This window comes from Pelophylax lessonae (genome assembly GCF_965119305.1).
Source record: "Pelophylax lessonae genome assembly, chromosome: 5".
Taxonomy (NCBI): Eukaryota; Metazoa; Chordata; class Amphibia; order Anura; family Ranidae; genus Pelophylax; species Pelophylax lessonae.
Genome location: NC_138772.1, coordinates 102,535,865 through 102,551,386, shown reverse-complemented (window position 1 = coordinate 102,551,386; position 15,522 = coordinate 102,535,865).

Genomic DNA, 15,522 nt, shown 5'->3' with positions numbered 1-15,522 from the left:
CTGTCTTTTGGAAGTGATGATTTTAAACTGAAGTTATTTATTATGCAGCCTGAGCCGTGGTGGCTGGGTCGTCATAAGTGTTATATATTTTATCTTATATTTATTGAAGTTTTAAAACCAATAATAAACGGCCGCGGCCAAATTTTTGCCACAAGTACAGTTGTCTGCTGCTTTTTATTTTATTTTGTTATAAGTTCATAGTTTACAAAATACTGCCTACTGTCCCATGAAAGGAAAAAGGAAGGCTGAATAGCCCTTTTTTCCTCATGGGAAAGTGGCAGGATAGAGTTAGTCAGGATCAGTCAATTTTCCCCCCTTTTTTCCTCAGGCAATAGAGGGAGGAGTAGAGTGAGGTATTCCTGAGGTAAAACACCTGGAGTGGGCGGTCCTTTAGCTATGCAGAGGTTAGAGCACCTATAGGAAGAGAGCAGCTGGAAGAATTTTCTAGAACGCTTGGGGACCCTATTTAAAGAAGGGATCACCTCAGAGAGGGCTCATTCGCCTCAGAAGACTCGTCCAGAGCAGTTCCCCAACCCCCCCTCCCTTGTCGCGGCTGTTGTTATGTGGTAGGTCACCTTTGCAGTTGCAAAGGGGGACGGTTTTTAAGTATATGTGGAAGTGATGATTTTAAACTGAAGTTATTTATTATGCAGCCTGAGCCGTGGTGGCTGGGTTGTCACAAGTGTTATATATTTTATCTTATATTTATTGAAGTTTTAAAACCAATAATAAATGGCCGCGGCCAAATTTTTGCCACAAGTACAGTTGTCTGCTGCTTTTTATTTTATTTTGTTATAAGTTCATAGTTTACAAAATACTGCCTACTGTCCCATCGTAGGCCTCCCACTGAACCAATGGGAAGCACAGCAAAGTCTTCTATACAGAAGGTGTTTACATGTCTCATTCCATCAAAAATAAGGGGATTTTTTCTGAATTAATGATGGTGGGTGGAGCTATGCTATAATCCCAGTGGTTCTGAATGTACAGTTAACCACGAGGACATAAAGGAATTATGTTATTGGCTTCACCAAGATTCTAAAGTTCCCTTTTTTCTCATCCCATTAAAAGTACAATCACATTGGCCATTCTTGTTACTCGCTGACTAGTAACAGGGCACAAAAGGATGGGTTGAGTGGGTTAAACACAGACTTTAGGAATGAAGATCCCTAAAAAATGAAGGGCTTCCATGGAACTCTGAAAAGATCCTACGTTATGTGCACATACTTTTGAGTGCAAGCCTTAAATTCCTATTGTCAGTTGAATTATTGTAAAATTCCAGCCTCACTCTAAGGCTGCCAATAAATAAAAGTATTCCCCCAGGCACGCATGAGTGGTGTTTGCAGGAATTTTCCTTGCTATCCCATTGTATTCTAATGTCATAATACACTGATCAGCAGCCGTAGCCGTATGGCTACAAGTTGCTAATTGACCAAATTTTTTTAACGTTCTTGTTTAACAGAAGTCAATTTTTAGATCGACTTTTGTCAAGCAAGAACAGTCCCTGGGGAACTGGACAAATTTTGTTCTTTCTTTGGGCAAATTAACTATGTTTAAAAATGTCCCCCATGCCCAGCCCTGCAACCAATACTACCTAACCCGTGTTAAAAAGATGTGTGTACTTACCTATTTTCAATCCACTTTTCTCAGGTAATGTGATCCGCAGCTCCAGCTCCCCTGTGTCAGTGATCAGCTGCTGCAGGAGAGAGGAGGGAGCGCTGACAACAGCTGGGACATGGGAGTCCATGAGTGATGTCACAGCTCCCAGAATTCCCAGCTGTTATTGCTCACTTTCTCCTCTTCCCTACAGCTGCAGCTCACTGACACAGGGGATCACATGACCAGACTGAACATAGGTAAGTAACAACAACTTTCTTATTATACAGGTTAGGCAGCATAGGTAGCAGGAGAGGAAATGAGACACTTTTAAACTTTTTTACATTAATTAAATTGTTAATAAACCCAGGAGCCTGCATTCGCTATATCTGGTCTCCCACAGTACACAGAACATGGAAATGCAATTATTTTAGGATATATAAACTGCTAAATACTTTTTCTCATCAGCAGTTCGCACAGTCTTGTGACTTCTATCACTTTCCAGCCAAGCACTGGTTAAAGCTTGTAGGAGGAGTTTTCTGACTGTCCTTTGAGACTGCAAGAACCCTGACCTTCTTTCTGGACAGTGCTGATTGGCCCAGTGCTGATCACATGCACTCTCCCAATAAAAAAAAAAACCTCTAGCAATACACATGAAACTGAGCATGTGCAGCCTGACTCCATAGACTGTGTTATCAGGAATTCACCAGGGGTCAGTGGAAGGAGGGGAGGATCAGAGAAGACAGGATCAAACAGCCTTTTTACACAATGCGAAGGATTAACATCTTAGATTCCACAGTGAGTATAACAAATATGCTTTACTGCATATACAGGCTGATTTTACTGTTGTGGGTTTAGTAACACTTACAGGTATTAGGTGTCAATGGCAGCTAATGAAAACTGTACTGTGCCTTGGAATAGCGAAATCACTGTATAATTGTTATGGATTTGGCGTATAAATAAGAAAATCAACTGAATCCTGAGAATAGAGTTGTTTATTTTATTCCTGATTCATACTTGTGCACCTACAATACAGTGTAAAACCGACCTATAAAGTTTAATTTGTTTAACATGTCTTTGACATTTGGACAGTGTGTTTTTTCTTTTTAAACTTCATCAGCATTTGTTTTTTGTGGTTAGTATGCACGCAAACAGGGTTTAGTAAAGTTTTATTTATTATGGGTGGTGTTCTTCTTTATTCACAGGAGCATAAGCAATAATATCACTTCATATCTATGACACCTTTCATTCTAACAATTGGCAAACTTTACTTTTCTTCTCCATTACTTTTTGTAATCCCTAATTATAATATTTTTTGGTGAATTACCACTTATACCTAAACCTAGGCAACAATATAATCATTTTATACTAAAAAAAAATTGTATTAAAAAAAAGGTCAAAGAAAGATGCCTGGAAACAGATCAGCAACAAGAGGAGACAATGAAATGTAGTGTAACAGTTTAATAACAAAAAGTAATTGACTTCCTTATTGTAATTAGATTCAGAAAGCAGAGCTCATATTAAAACGTGCTCTGGAGGAACATTTTCATTTCATGAAAGTCTGACTTGCTTTTCAACAATATTGCATTTCAACAATAATGTTGCAGCGATGATGTTTTAGGATAATTTTACAAGAAATGAACGCAGGTTGTGGGGAGGTCAGATTAAACAGCCCTTCTCTTCCAACAACACTGTGTTACACTGGGGAGCCCGGGTAATTTCTAGCCTGGAGTGTCCTAAGGAACTGACTCAGACATTGTACAAGCCACTGGTAATCTACATTGAAAATGTTTCTTTCCAACTAGAGTCAGCATTGCCCTTACTTATACATGCCACGATACTTAGTGGCAATGCTTTGAAAATGAATATCCTTCCTATATAATCACTGGGAATTAATTACTTCAAGTCACACTAGTGACCAGTTAGGGAGTCATCAGGCTAAGCAGAGTATGGAAACACATGCTGGTTTTTCCAGTATTTCTTCTATAGGAAGCTACATTTTGGCCATTAACCCCCGACACCTTTCCCAACCCACACCCCACTTACCCACACCCCACTTACCCACACCCCACTTACGCACACCCCACCTCTAACCGATTGCTGAGTTAGTTAAAAAAAATCTTAAGCTAAACGTTTCTTTTTCTTATCTAAATACATGATCACACAACATTCCTTCCTTGGATCCTTCTTTGGGCATCCATATTGCTGCCTAGGTCATGTGAACACTTCTTTGTGGCTGTCCAGTAGGATGGTGCATTCAGGCTCCAAAAGACTTCACAGCATGATGAGGTCATTAAAAGATAGGCCGGTCAGCGCAGGCACAGACTGCAGTGCTGGATCACGGGTTGGCATTCCCAGAAGCAGCACCAGCAAGGGACATGGGCATCAGGTAATCACATTGGTTATAAAAGAGCTTTACAGGGTTTTTTTTAAGCCATTTTTTTCTTTTAAAGCCAGTTTCGCAATTTTTCTATTTTGCCAGCCTGTAACCCACAGCTTTACAAATATGTGGGAAGATGGTTTACAATATCTGTAAAGAAGATTGTGATCCTCAATCACTTTGCAACTTTTTCATAAACCTTGTGATATCAATAATTCTTTCTACACTGTAGTACATACACTATATTTCCAAAAGTTTTGGAACACACACATAAACATTAATGGTATCCCAGTCTTAGTCTGTAGGGTTCAATATTGAGTTGGCTCACCCTTTGCAACTATAACAGCTTCAACTCTTCTGGGAAGGCTGTCCACAAGGTTTAGGAGTGTTTCTATGGGAATGTTTGACCATTCTTCCAGAAGCGCATTGATGAGGTCAGGCACTAATCTGAACGAGAAGGCCTGGCTCGCAGTCCTCACTCTAATTCATCCCAAAGGTGTTCTATTGGGTTGAGGTCAGGAGTCTGTGCAGGCCAGTCAAGTTTCTTCACCCCAAACATGCTCTACCATGTCTTTATGGACCTTGTTTTGTGCACTGGTCCAAATAATTTGGTGGAGAGGGAATTATGGTGTGGGGTTTTTTCCAGGGGTTGGACTTGGCCCCTTAATTCCAGTGGAGGGAACTCTTAAGGCATCAGCATACCAACACATTTTGGAATATTTCTTGGTCCCAACTTTGTGGGAACAGTTTGGGGATGGCCCCTTCCTGTTCCAACATGACTGCACACCAGTGCACAAACAAGGTCCATAAAGACATGGGTGAGTGAGTTTGGGGTAGAGGAACTTGATTGGCCTGCACAGAGTCCTGACCTCAACCTGACAGAACACCTTTGGGATGAATTAGAGTGGAGGCTGCGAGCCAGGCCTTCTCATGCCTGACCTCACAAATGACCTTCTGGAAGAATGGTCAAAAATTCCCATAGACACACTCCAAAACCTTGTGGACAGCCTTTCCAGAAGAATTGAAGCTGTTATAGCTGCAAAGGGTGGGCCAACTCAATATTGAACCCTACAGACTAAGACTGGGATGCCATTAAAGTTCATGTGCGTGTAAAGGCAGGCGCCACAATACTTGTGGTAATATAGTGTAGATGGGCATCATATACAGTATCTAGCAAGGCTTAACAGTTTCTTAACGAAAAATAAAAATATGAAATTTAACTCATAAATTGCACTGCAAATTTCTGCAGGATAACAAAGTGGTCAAGTGTATTAAAACGTAAATCAAATAGTAAAGTGCTCCTCTACAATTTGATTTATGTTATAATACACTGATGATATTATAGTTAGGAGGGGAAGTACAGTTTTGGGTGGGTAACCCTATTTTTTGGAAAAGTGCAGGATTCATATTATTATTATTATTATTATTATTGATAACAAATTGACTTGGACCTTCTTAGACACAGTAGAAATGTTCAGGTTAAGGAAGGCTAAAGTTGAATTGGACCATTTACATAAGACAAGATAAGACAAGATGGTAGCATCCATATTAAAGCTTCCAAAAATATAGAACATTTGTGGAAAATATGTTTTTCCCAAGGAGTCTTTTGATGAGTCCACTCCATTAGTAACTATCTTAATGCATGGTAAATATGGGAAAAATATATCTGGTTCAATGGGGAGATTTTCAGAAATTTAATAATCAACATTCTGCCAGAATTATTAGAGGCATTTTTTTTTAAAAAACATAGGACAAAAGTTTTAGTATTTACAGTTAAATGGTGCTTTAAATAGCCACCTTGGTTGTACTTCCTGTTCTTTATTGCATATCTAAAGACAAAGCCTATTTTTTTTTTTCATTTTGGATACAGTAGGGAAGGGTTCAATCTTCTGCTTTTCTTTTGCCCATTGTCCAGTTGAGATTTCCCTTCACTTCCTACACTGTTGAAGACATCTCTCCAATGTACAGGGCATGCCCTCTTAAAGACTTGTCAGCAAAATACTGGTTTCCTAAAGAGAAAAAAAAAAAGAAATAAAGAAATGCTGGTTTCCAAAGGTTTTTCCCCTGTTGGTGTTTTGGTGACCAAAGTTTCCATGTTTTCTTGCTGTCAGTCCTGATGACCATGGTCACCAGGACAACTAGAGTAAATCTAAATCTGAGCTAAGAAGAATTCCAGCAGAATATCACAGCAGGTCTAATTTCAGAATTGTATCTAATCTAACTAATACAGAAAAATCTATCTAGAAACATGCAAAAGTTGGCTAGGAGAAACAGATCTCGAAATAGAGAGAGCGTTTGTTTGTTTCAGTAATATGGGGAGCATGTCCAAAGTACCGGGCTTTCCAGATCACAGGCAAGATGCTCGTGTATAGTTTATCACTTATCAGTCATGCTGCGGGTATGCCGCGATGAGCCCTAATGGTGCCTAAATTTTAAAGCTACACAGTGGGGTTGATTTGCTAAAACTGGACAGTGCAAAATCTGGTGCAGCTGTGCATGGCATTCAAAGAGCTTCTAACTTCAGCCTGTCCAATTTAAGTGTTACTAAACCTACAACAGTAAAATAAATCTGTTTGTGTAGTAAAGTTCCTTGTTATGCTCACTGTGCTTTTTATAACTCATTAAGGGGTTATTCCTGCGCATTGTGTAAAAAGGCTGTTTGATCCTGTTTTCTCTGGTCCTCTCCTTCTTCCACAGTCCCCACAATCCATCTCCTGATAGTACAGAGCCTTGTGGGCACTCTGCACATGCTCAGTTTGGTGTGTTTTGCTAGAGAGTTTTTTGTGATCGGCATGTGCATGTGATCAGCACAGGGCCTATCAGCACCACCCAGACAGAGGGTCAGGGGTCCTCCAGCCTCATAGGACAGTCAGATGAGAATAAAAACTCCTCCTACAAGCTTAACCAGTGCTCGGTTAGACACTGATAGAAGTCGCAAGACTGCTATATACTGCTGATGAGAAAAGGTATTTAGCAGTTTATATTTACTAAAATAATTGCATTTCCATGTCCTGTGTACTGTGGGAGACCAGATATAGTGATAGCAGATTCCTGCGTTTAGTAACACTCTAAGCTTTAACAACAAAAAAAACTGTAAGCTGATTGGTTTCTATGCAGAGCTGCACCAGATTTTGCACTCTTTAGTTTTAGTAAATCAACCCCACTGTTTCTTAGGGTGTTTTCACACTTGGGGCGATTGCCTGGTCCGAACCCGAGTTCGAGTGCTCCCCCCTCCCCCTGCCCCCGATAGACTGAGTTCACATTTGATTTTTGTATCCGAACCGCGGTACACTTGTGTCATCAAGCTGCAGCTGGCGGGTACTCATGTTGCTTGGCAACCGCTGTAAATGAGAAGGTGCCAAAATGGATAGAATTGCTTGCTTTGGTATGATTGCGTTCTCATCAGAAGCGAACCGTACTGGAGTTCACATGAACCGTACCCCAGACCACCCTTTTTAAGTGGACTCAGGTACGGTTCGCGGGTGCGCACCCGAGTTCAAAGACAGTGTTCACATCATCAAAAAGAACCGAATTCTGACGTCAATCGAACCCGAGTCCGCACCAAAAGTGCTAGTGTGAAAACACCCTTAAAGTACTGGGTCCCCTTTGACTGCTCAGTTATTGAACTGTTAGTGCACTCTATGAACTGGTAAAATACAGTATGAATTGTTAGTGTACGCTACTGTAAATGCATGAGTAACTTAAAGTGTTTATAAATTCAAAATATAAAAATGACCAGCTCATATGCACTTCTATATTCTATATATTACATCTATTTTTTGTATTCATGTTGCTTTTATTCAGTTTTGAAAATGACTGGATTGGTGATAATGGGGGAATGTACTTAAAGTGATTGTAAATGATCACCATGTAAAACAACCCGTTCAGTTTAAAATTGAAATGAAAGGCAAAACATTTTTGTATAGATATAAAAATACATTATTAAAACCGAAACTGACCACGAGTAGTTCTCCTGCTTAGTGTAGTCAGTTTTTAATAGGAAAGCAAAGGCACCAGGGATTTCACATAAAGGAAGAAATACAAAGAGAACAGGATACTTCCTCATACAAATACATGGTACAGCAGGCACATATCAGGAATATGAAGTTTTGGGGTAACAAACGCTTTAACATACTGCATAACGAAGCGATTAAGAACTGAAAAAAATACATTTTTAGGCGTCTTGCACACTGCAGCTTACTGAGCTAAAATATAGCCCATTATTTTGTAATGTGCCTCTGCCTATCTGCAATTTTAGTCAGTTATTTTTCGTCTCATGCACGCAAATGCAAACGATTGCTTATTTGCATATTGTGCAGAGCGAGAACAGGAGAATACATTTGTGCGCATATGCGGGAAAATGCGTGACTGCACGTTAAAATGTGCAAACGCATATACGCGAAAATCCGCGTGGCTATGTGCAAATACATACCAAAAAAAATGTCTGATATTACGTCTTAAAAAGTAGATGCTCAAACAAGAGTATCATGTTCAAGAGGCCTTACAAAGTGCTAATGAATATTTGGGCAATGTTTAATAGATTAGCTGGAGTTTAAAGTATATGTGAACCCTTGCCATGTAAAATAACCCATTCAATTAAAAAAAAACGCAAGGCAAAAAATGAGTGTATACCTTTACCGTTTTTTTCTCTTTATTTTATAAGTGATCATAGGACCTCTGTTCTCAGCTGTACAAGGGGCATACAGAGCTTGGGATGGAGACAGGGTTGCCAACCGTTCCGTAAAATACAGAATCGTCCCGTATTTTAAACAGACAAGTGCTGTTCCGTATCAAACTGATACGGAACGCACTTTGTTCCGTATTCCGCGGTACCTTATTGGTGTTCGTCACTTTCATCATGTAGTGACTGTGCATCCTCTCCCCTCTGCCTTCTGACCAATTCCGCAATGCTGTGCCGATGACGTTGTGACGTAACCCCTCCCTGCATTCCCCGCCCGCCGCCCGCGGTACCAAGAAGAAGAAGAGAAGAAGAAGAAGAAAACGAAGAAGAAAGAAAACTTGATGCTGCAAGAAAGCGAGCAGAGCACAAGAGAAAAAAAGGTAAGCAGAAGAGAGAAAAGGGGAGAAGAGCAGAGGAAAGGGGAAAGTTGAGCAAAGAAAAGGGATATTAGGCAAAGCAGCAGATAAGAGGAAGGAGAGCATCCCATCAGGAGAGCAAATAAAATGGGAAGAAGAGACAACAAAATGGGACGGAGAGCAGAAAAATGGCGAAGAGGAGCAGAGGGAGGAGAGCAAAGGGAAGGAGAGCAGACAAAAGGGAAGGAGATTTAAAAAAGGGGAAGAGGAGCAGAGAAAAAGGATAAGAGAGCAAAGAAAATGGAAGGACAGCAGAAGGAGCAAAGAAAAGGGTAAGGAGAGCAAACAAAGGGGAAGGAGAGCAAAAAAAGGGGAAGGAGAGCAAAGAGAAAAGGGGAAGGAGAGCAAAGAAAAGGGAAGGAGAGCAAAAAAAGGTGAAGGAGAGCAAAGAAAAGGGGAAGGAGAGCAAAGAGAAAAGGGGAAGGAGAGCAAAGAAAAGGGAAATGAGAGCAGAGAAAAGAGAAGGAGAGCAAAAAATGGGGAAGAGGAGCAGAGAAAAGGGATAGGAGAGCAAAGAAAATGGGAATAAGAGCAGAGAAAAGGGAAGGATAGCAATAAAAAGGGAAAGGAGAGCAATAAAAAGGGGAAGGAGAGCAAAGAAAATGGATGGACAGCAGAAGGAGAGCAAAGAAAAGGGGAAGGAGAGCAAAGACAGGGGAAGGAGAGCAAAGAAAACATAAGGAGAGCAAAGAAAACAGAAGGGGAGCAAAGAAAAGGGAAAGTGCAAAGAAAAGGGAAGGATAGCAGAGAAAAGGGGAAGGAGAGCAGAAGGAGAGCAAAAAAGGGGGGGGGGGGAGTAGCAGATAAAATGGTAAGGAAAGCAAAGAAAAAGTTATGGAAGTTAAATTATATAAAGATATTTGCACTACACTTCCTTAAAATGTTGTCTTATTTTTTGCACTGGAAAAAACATCCCCTGCCACGCCCCCACAACGCCCCCTCCCCCCGTTCCTTATTTCCATTTCAGAAATTTGGCAACCCTAGATGGAGACTGCAGGAAGGCATGTCAGCAAGGGGCAAGGAGAAAACAGTACACTGATTTTCCAAGGGAAGAGCTATGCAGGGGAGGCATGTCAGCGCAAGTCTTGGCCAATAGGAGAACAGGCAGGCTTGTTCACAAAACTGACCACGCTGGGATGGATGTGCTCTCATGCCTAGCATGGTCAGTTTGAAATAGGAAAGCAGGGGGACTGGCAGGATCAGCAGGTATTTTACACAAAGTAAGCACTGCAAAGAAAACAGTATATATTTTAAATCAAGTACATGGAACAACAGACAGATATCAGAAATTTGGAACATTTAGGTAATATACACTTTATAGCTACTGTAAATCCAGAACCATATGATACTCACAACATTAGCTGTACATATAAAATACAAAGTAGTCTGTAATGCAGTAAGTAGAAGGCCCCAGCCTTTGCTTCTTGCCCATAGCCCCAGTTTGTCTAAAACTAGCACCAGAGGAAATATACAGACCAGTAACAATTTTTTCTGTTAGAGAAAGCTCTTAAACTTCCCATGAAAAACGTACTTGGCATGCGCATTCCTCTACAGAATACTCAAGAGCCTATTCATCAAAGTCTTGGCCATTAGGAGAACAGGCAAGCTTGTTCTCCCAGCACAGCCAGAAAACTGACCACTCCGGGTTGGATGTGTTCTAACGCCTAGCATGGTCAGTTTGAAATAGGAAAGCAGAGGGACTGCAGGTTTATTTACACAAAGTAAGCACTGCAAAGAAAACAGAATACATTTTAATTCAAGTACATGGTACAATAGACAGATATCGTAAATATGAAATATTTAGGTATTATACAATTTAATGCTACTTTAAACCCAGAACCATATGATACTCTCTACATTAGCTGTACATATAAATTACAAAGTAATCTGTAATGCAGTAAGTAGAAGGCCCCAACCTTCGCTTCTTGCCCATAGCCTCAGTTTGTCTAAAACTAGCCCCAGAGGAAATATACAGACCAGTAACAATTTTTTCTGTTAGAGGAAAGTGCTTAAACTTTCCATGAAAAACGTACTTGGTATGCACATTCCTCTACAGAATACTCAAGAGCCTATTCATCAAAGTTGTGTGACATGACAATGACAAGCCGCATGAACATTTTTTTTCACATACAGCACATTAGATACAATAGAAACTTTAGCGTTGGGTAATTCATCAATAGAATTGAGCAAATTTCTTTAAATCTGCTCTGTCAGCAGGTCCGATTCAACCCCTCCATGCCGTTTGTAGTGTAAATATCTGTCACAATTTGCACATTTTTAACTCTGGTCTTTAAAAGGAATAAGGGTTTTTTTTTTTCTTTTGTGAAAGAGGCATGAAAAAATACTCACTGTTGAGTTCCCACACACATTTTACCTCTGTTTGTCCTTAGCACAGATCTATTAAAATAAGACAAAAGTAGAAGTAAAAAGACCTTTGATAACTATTGCATGAGACTGTTTTCATAAACTTAATACCCCACACCCCTTAAGACTGATCAATAATATTGTGAAAAAAAAAGACTGATCAATGGCATTACAAAATGGCACTGATCAGTCAGGCTGCCATCATAAAGAACTCACCTAGGCTGCCACCTACACTGAGTGACAGGGACACTTATTTTTGGCTGTCCAGGGCAGGATCCTCACAGGGTCAAGAGAAGGTGCCTACAGCTGTGAGATCAACACAAAGGGACTGTGTGGGACTGGCTAGCATGGGCATATCTGCAGCATTAGATTAGTGGTCTCCTGCATCTAGGAATGGTACCAGTGAGGTACCTGAACAGTGGACTTGAGTGAATGCATCTTCATTCTCCCCTCCCAGATATAGCACCCTCATAGTTAGGCTGCTAGGCAAATTTAGTCTTTGGCTCCTGCTGTAGCCTGAGGAGTAACACTTGTTTAGTTTTGTCTGCTCAATGCTGCACTGGCTGTGAGTTTGATTGTTTCCCTCCTACTTCTAGAAGAAGTTTCTAGAGTATAGGGAGGGAGAATTTTAAGGACTGGCTAGAACAGTGTGCAGGGCCCAGCCAATCCCTAGGGAGGTGTGCCCAGTTGGTGGCTGGAAGAGAAAATTTCTTCTCCCCCTGAGGGGTGAAGCACTAAGCTGAGAAGGACAGGGGCTGCTTGCCTCTGGAGCCCTGGGACTGGACACTGAATTACTCTACAAGGGGCTGCACCCATGGACTGATCCTATACCAGGACTCCATGAGTAAAGCCTCCTTTCTGTGCTGCACCTTAAAAGCTACTTTATGGTCCCCAAATTTTATTTTATTTTTTTTAAAGCCCGTAGCGTGTGAAACACACTCAAAAGACTTCACCCGGTGCATAAAAAGTGCACGCACGCAAACGTGAACACACAAAAACTGCACAGGGTGTGCGAAATGGTCTGGCCTCCGAAGAGGTTGGACCTATACCTTGATCCCCCGGGGCGCAAGACTCCTGACAGGGACTGAGGTACTTCCTATGGTTTGCCTGGCCGAGACCTGGCAAACCCCGTTCTCCAGGGGGACTGCCGAAACAGCCCACCCCAAGTACTGGGTGGGGCTCCCCCGAAGGGAGACCCCATGAGAGAGGGCGAACAAAGCCAAAAGGCCATATCCACCCCCTCCCAAGACTTTCAAGGTAGGCCCAGAGACCCACACCGTGCTTAAAAAAGTGTGTAGGTGCAGTGACCATGGTGCCGAAAAACTCAAGGCGAGCTGCCCCTCACCAGTGAGAATTAAGGCACCCCTGGGCTGCCACCCCAGGGGCACATACACTACAGGCTTTTTCTACCCCGGCCCAAAGGCCAGACCGAGTGTAGCCCTATCCTACCAGGAGGCATCAGAACTTTGGACAGCTTAGGGAGAACCTGCCTTCAACTGGGGACAAGCCTTTTGCAAGAAGGCCAGATTCAACCCAGGAGGAAAGGCTCCCCCACCGCCACCGCCGTTCCTTACCAATCACATCCAGGAGCAGTACTAACTGGCCACGGAACCAATCCAGTTTTCTCGCTCCCTTCAAACTGGCAGGGTCGGACCCATTCAAATCAGAGGCAATGGACCCATCCGGCTTTCTCTGATGTGGCTTACTTCCCAGTCCCCCGGTAGTTCCGGAGCGCCCTGGTTCATTTCGGCCCCCACCGATACTAACCATCAGGTTCCATACCAACTGTTAAGAACAGATACTACACTTGATCTTATGGTCCCCAATTGTGAACCTGACTAGCTATACCTGTACTACAAGCTACCTAATGGCCCCCAGCTGTGAGGGAATAGACTGCTTAAAATTCACTTTCACTTAAGGAGAAGATTGTCCTTAATCTGCTATTTATGAGTTGTTTTGGAATATCTCACTTCATCTCTAAATTCTTCCCAAGTTTTACCAGCAAATAAACTACAACTGTTGCTACCAGCAAATAAACTACATCTACTTCTGTTGCTGTGTACCTGGCTGCCTGTGGGGGTAGCACTACACATACACTATATTACCAAAAGTATTGACACCTGCCTTTACACACACATGAACTTTAATGGCATCCCAGTCTTAATCTGTAGGGTTCAATATTGAGTTGGCCCACCCTTTGCAGCTACAACAGCTTCAACTCTTCTGGGAAGGCTGTCCACAAGGTATAGGAGTGTGTCTATGGGAATGTTTGACCATTCTTCCAGAAGGTCATTTGTAAGGTCAGGCACTGATGTGTACGAGAAAGCCTAGCTCACAGTCTCCGCTCTAATTCATCCCAAAGGTGTTCTGTGGTGTTGTAGTAAAATACTTGGCTACTTTTACCAGTTCCGGCATATAAGCTTTTCCCAAAAATTAAAGGACTTTTGAGTTTTACTCTCCGTTTGTTATTATCCCAATAGAGAAGCACAGGCTGTCTGCCGTTTGTGTTTATAACACTTTTGGCAATAGAAACTACAAGAAAAAATATACAAAACAAACATTTATTAAGGCTCCGTTCACATTATAGCGTATGGATCACGGGCAGAACCGCCGCGGTTCCGCCCGTGATCGGGAGATTATTGCAAATCGCGGGACGCCTGTGCGTTGCCCGTTGATTTGCAATAGACCCCCAAACGCTGAGTGATGTTGCCGTGATTTCCGCCTGCCGAATCGCGGTAACATCGCGCAAAAAAAAATTGCGGGACGCAATACGACCAAAAAAGTACAAGAGCTTCTTTGGATCATATTGCGTCCCGCGATTTTTTTTGCGCGATGTTGCCGCGATTCGGCAGGCGGAAATCGCGGCAACATCGCTCAGCGTTTGGGGGTCTATTGCAAATCAACGGGCAACGCACAGGCGTCCCGCGATTTGCAATAATCTCCCGATCGCGGGCGGAACCGCGGCGGTTCTGCCCGTGATCCATACGCTATAATGTGAACGGAGCCTAAGACATTTTCACTTCAGTCTGTAGAGAAAAATGTATAGTCAAACACAACATCTGCAAAAAATGTCCTTTTATTTTAATAGACTGCTTGCATACAAACATGGGTTGTTAACTGATACTGAAACGGCATATCTTTATTTGAAGGTCACAATGACTTTTTAGAATGATAGTACAGTGCGGCTGACTTACCAAAGAAATAGAGAATATTCACTTTGCAAGGGATTTGTCACTTATTTAAATTAGGTGAAGCATGTGCAAGCAAAAATCCTGCTTCATGTGAATGGGTATTCTTTGCTAAGTGCAAAATGAATTTATACCACATTCGCTAAGAAAGTGAAAATTCCCTTGCAAAGTGAAGATTCACTTTGAGAAGTGAACATACTCTACTGATTTAGGAGCCTGCTGCTGTCAATCCCAGCCTGTAAAGAAAGAATGGAGGGTGGGTAAGTATGACATGTTGGTTATTTATAAAAAGAAAAAAAAAGAGTTACAATGTTAATTTTCTGTTATTTTTTATCATTTTCTCAACTTAACAGAAACTGAAATGCCTCACTGTACAATATCAGGAGACTGATTGACTGCACAACTAGACCTTCCAAGGACATAGTAATAACACATTCCAAGGACTGCATAGTAAAAGATATTGTAGTGGACCTGTTATATTACTGTAAGAATCATAATATAAGTATAGAAGCGCTTAATATTGTCATTTAACCAGTAAGTAAAATATATATATATATTTTTTTCTTTATCAAAGTTTATTGCTGCAAAGAGATATACTTTTGTCACTGCACATTATTGAAATCTTTAAAAAAAAAAAATCCTTAAGGTAATCCATTTCAAGAAATTTTGAGATACTAGATCTTGTAAGACAGAAAGTTATTTTATAACAGTAGCCTAGTAGGCAAACTAATCTTGAGTCACCTGGCTGTCTATATAACTTCCAATATCACTCTGTACAATGACCCTTGATCAATATCAGACCCATAAACATACTACTTAAAGTGGAACTTCACCAAAAAAAGGAAGTTCTTCTCATCTTCCACCCCCCTTCCACTTTTGTCAGAGTTGTCTTCTTTATTT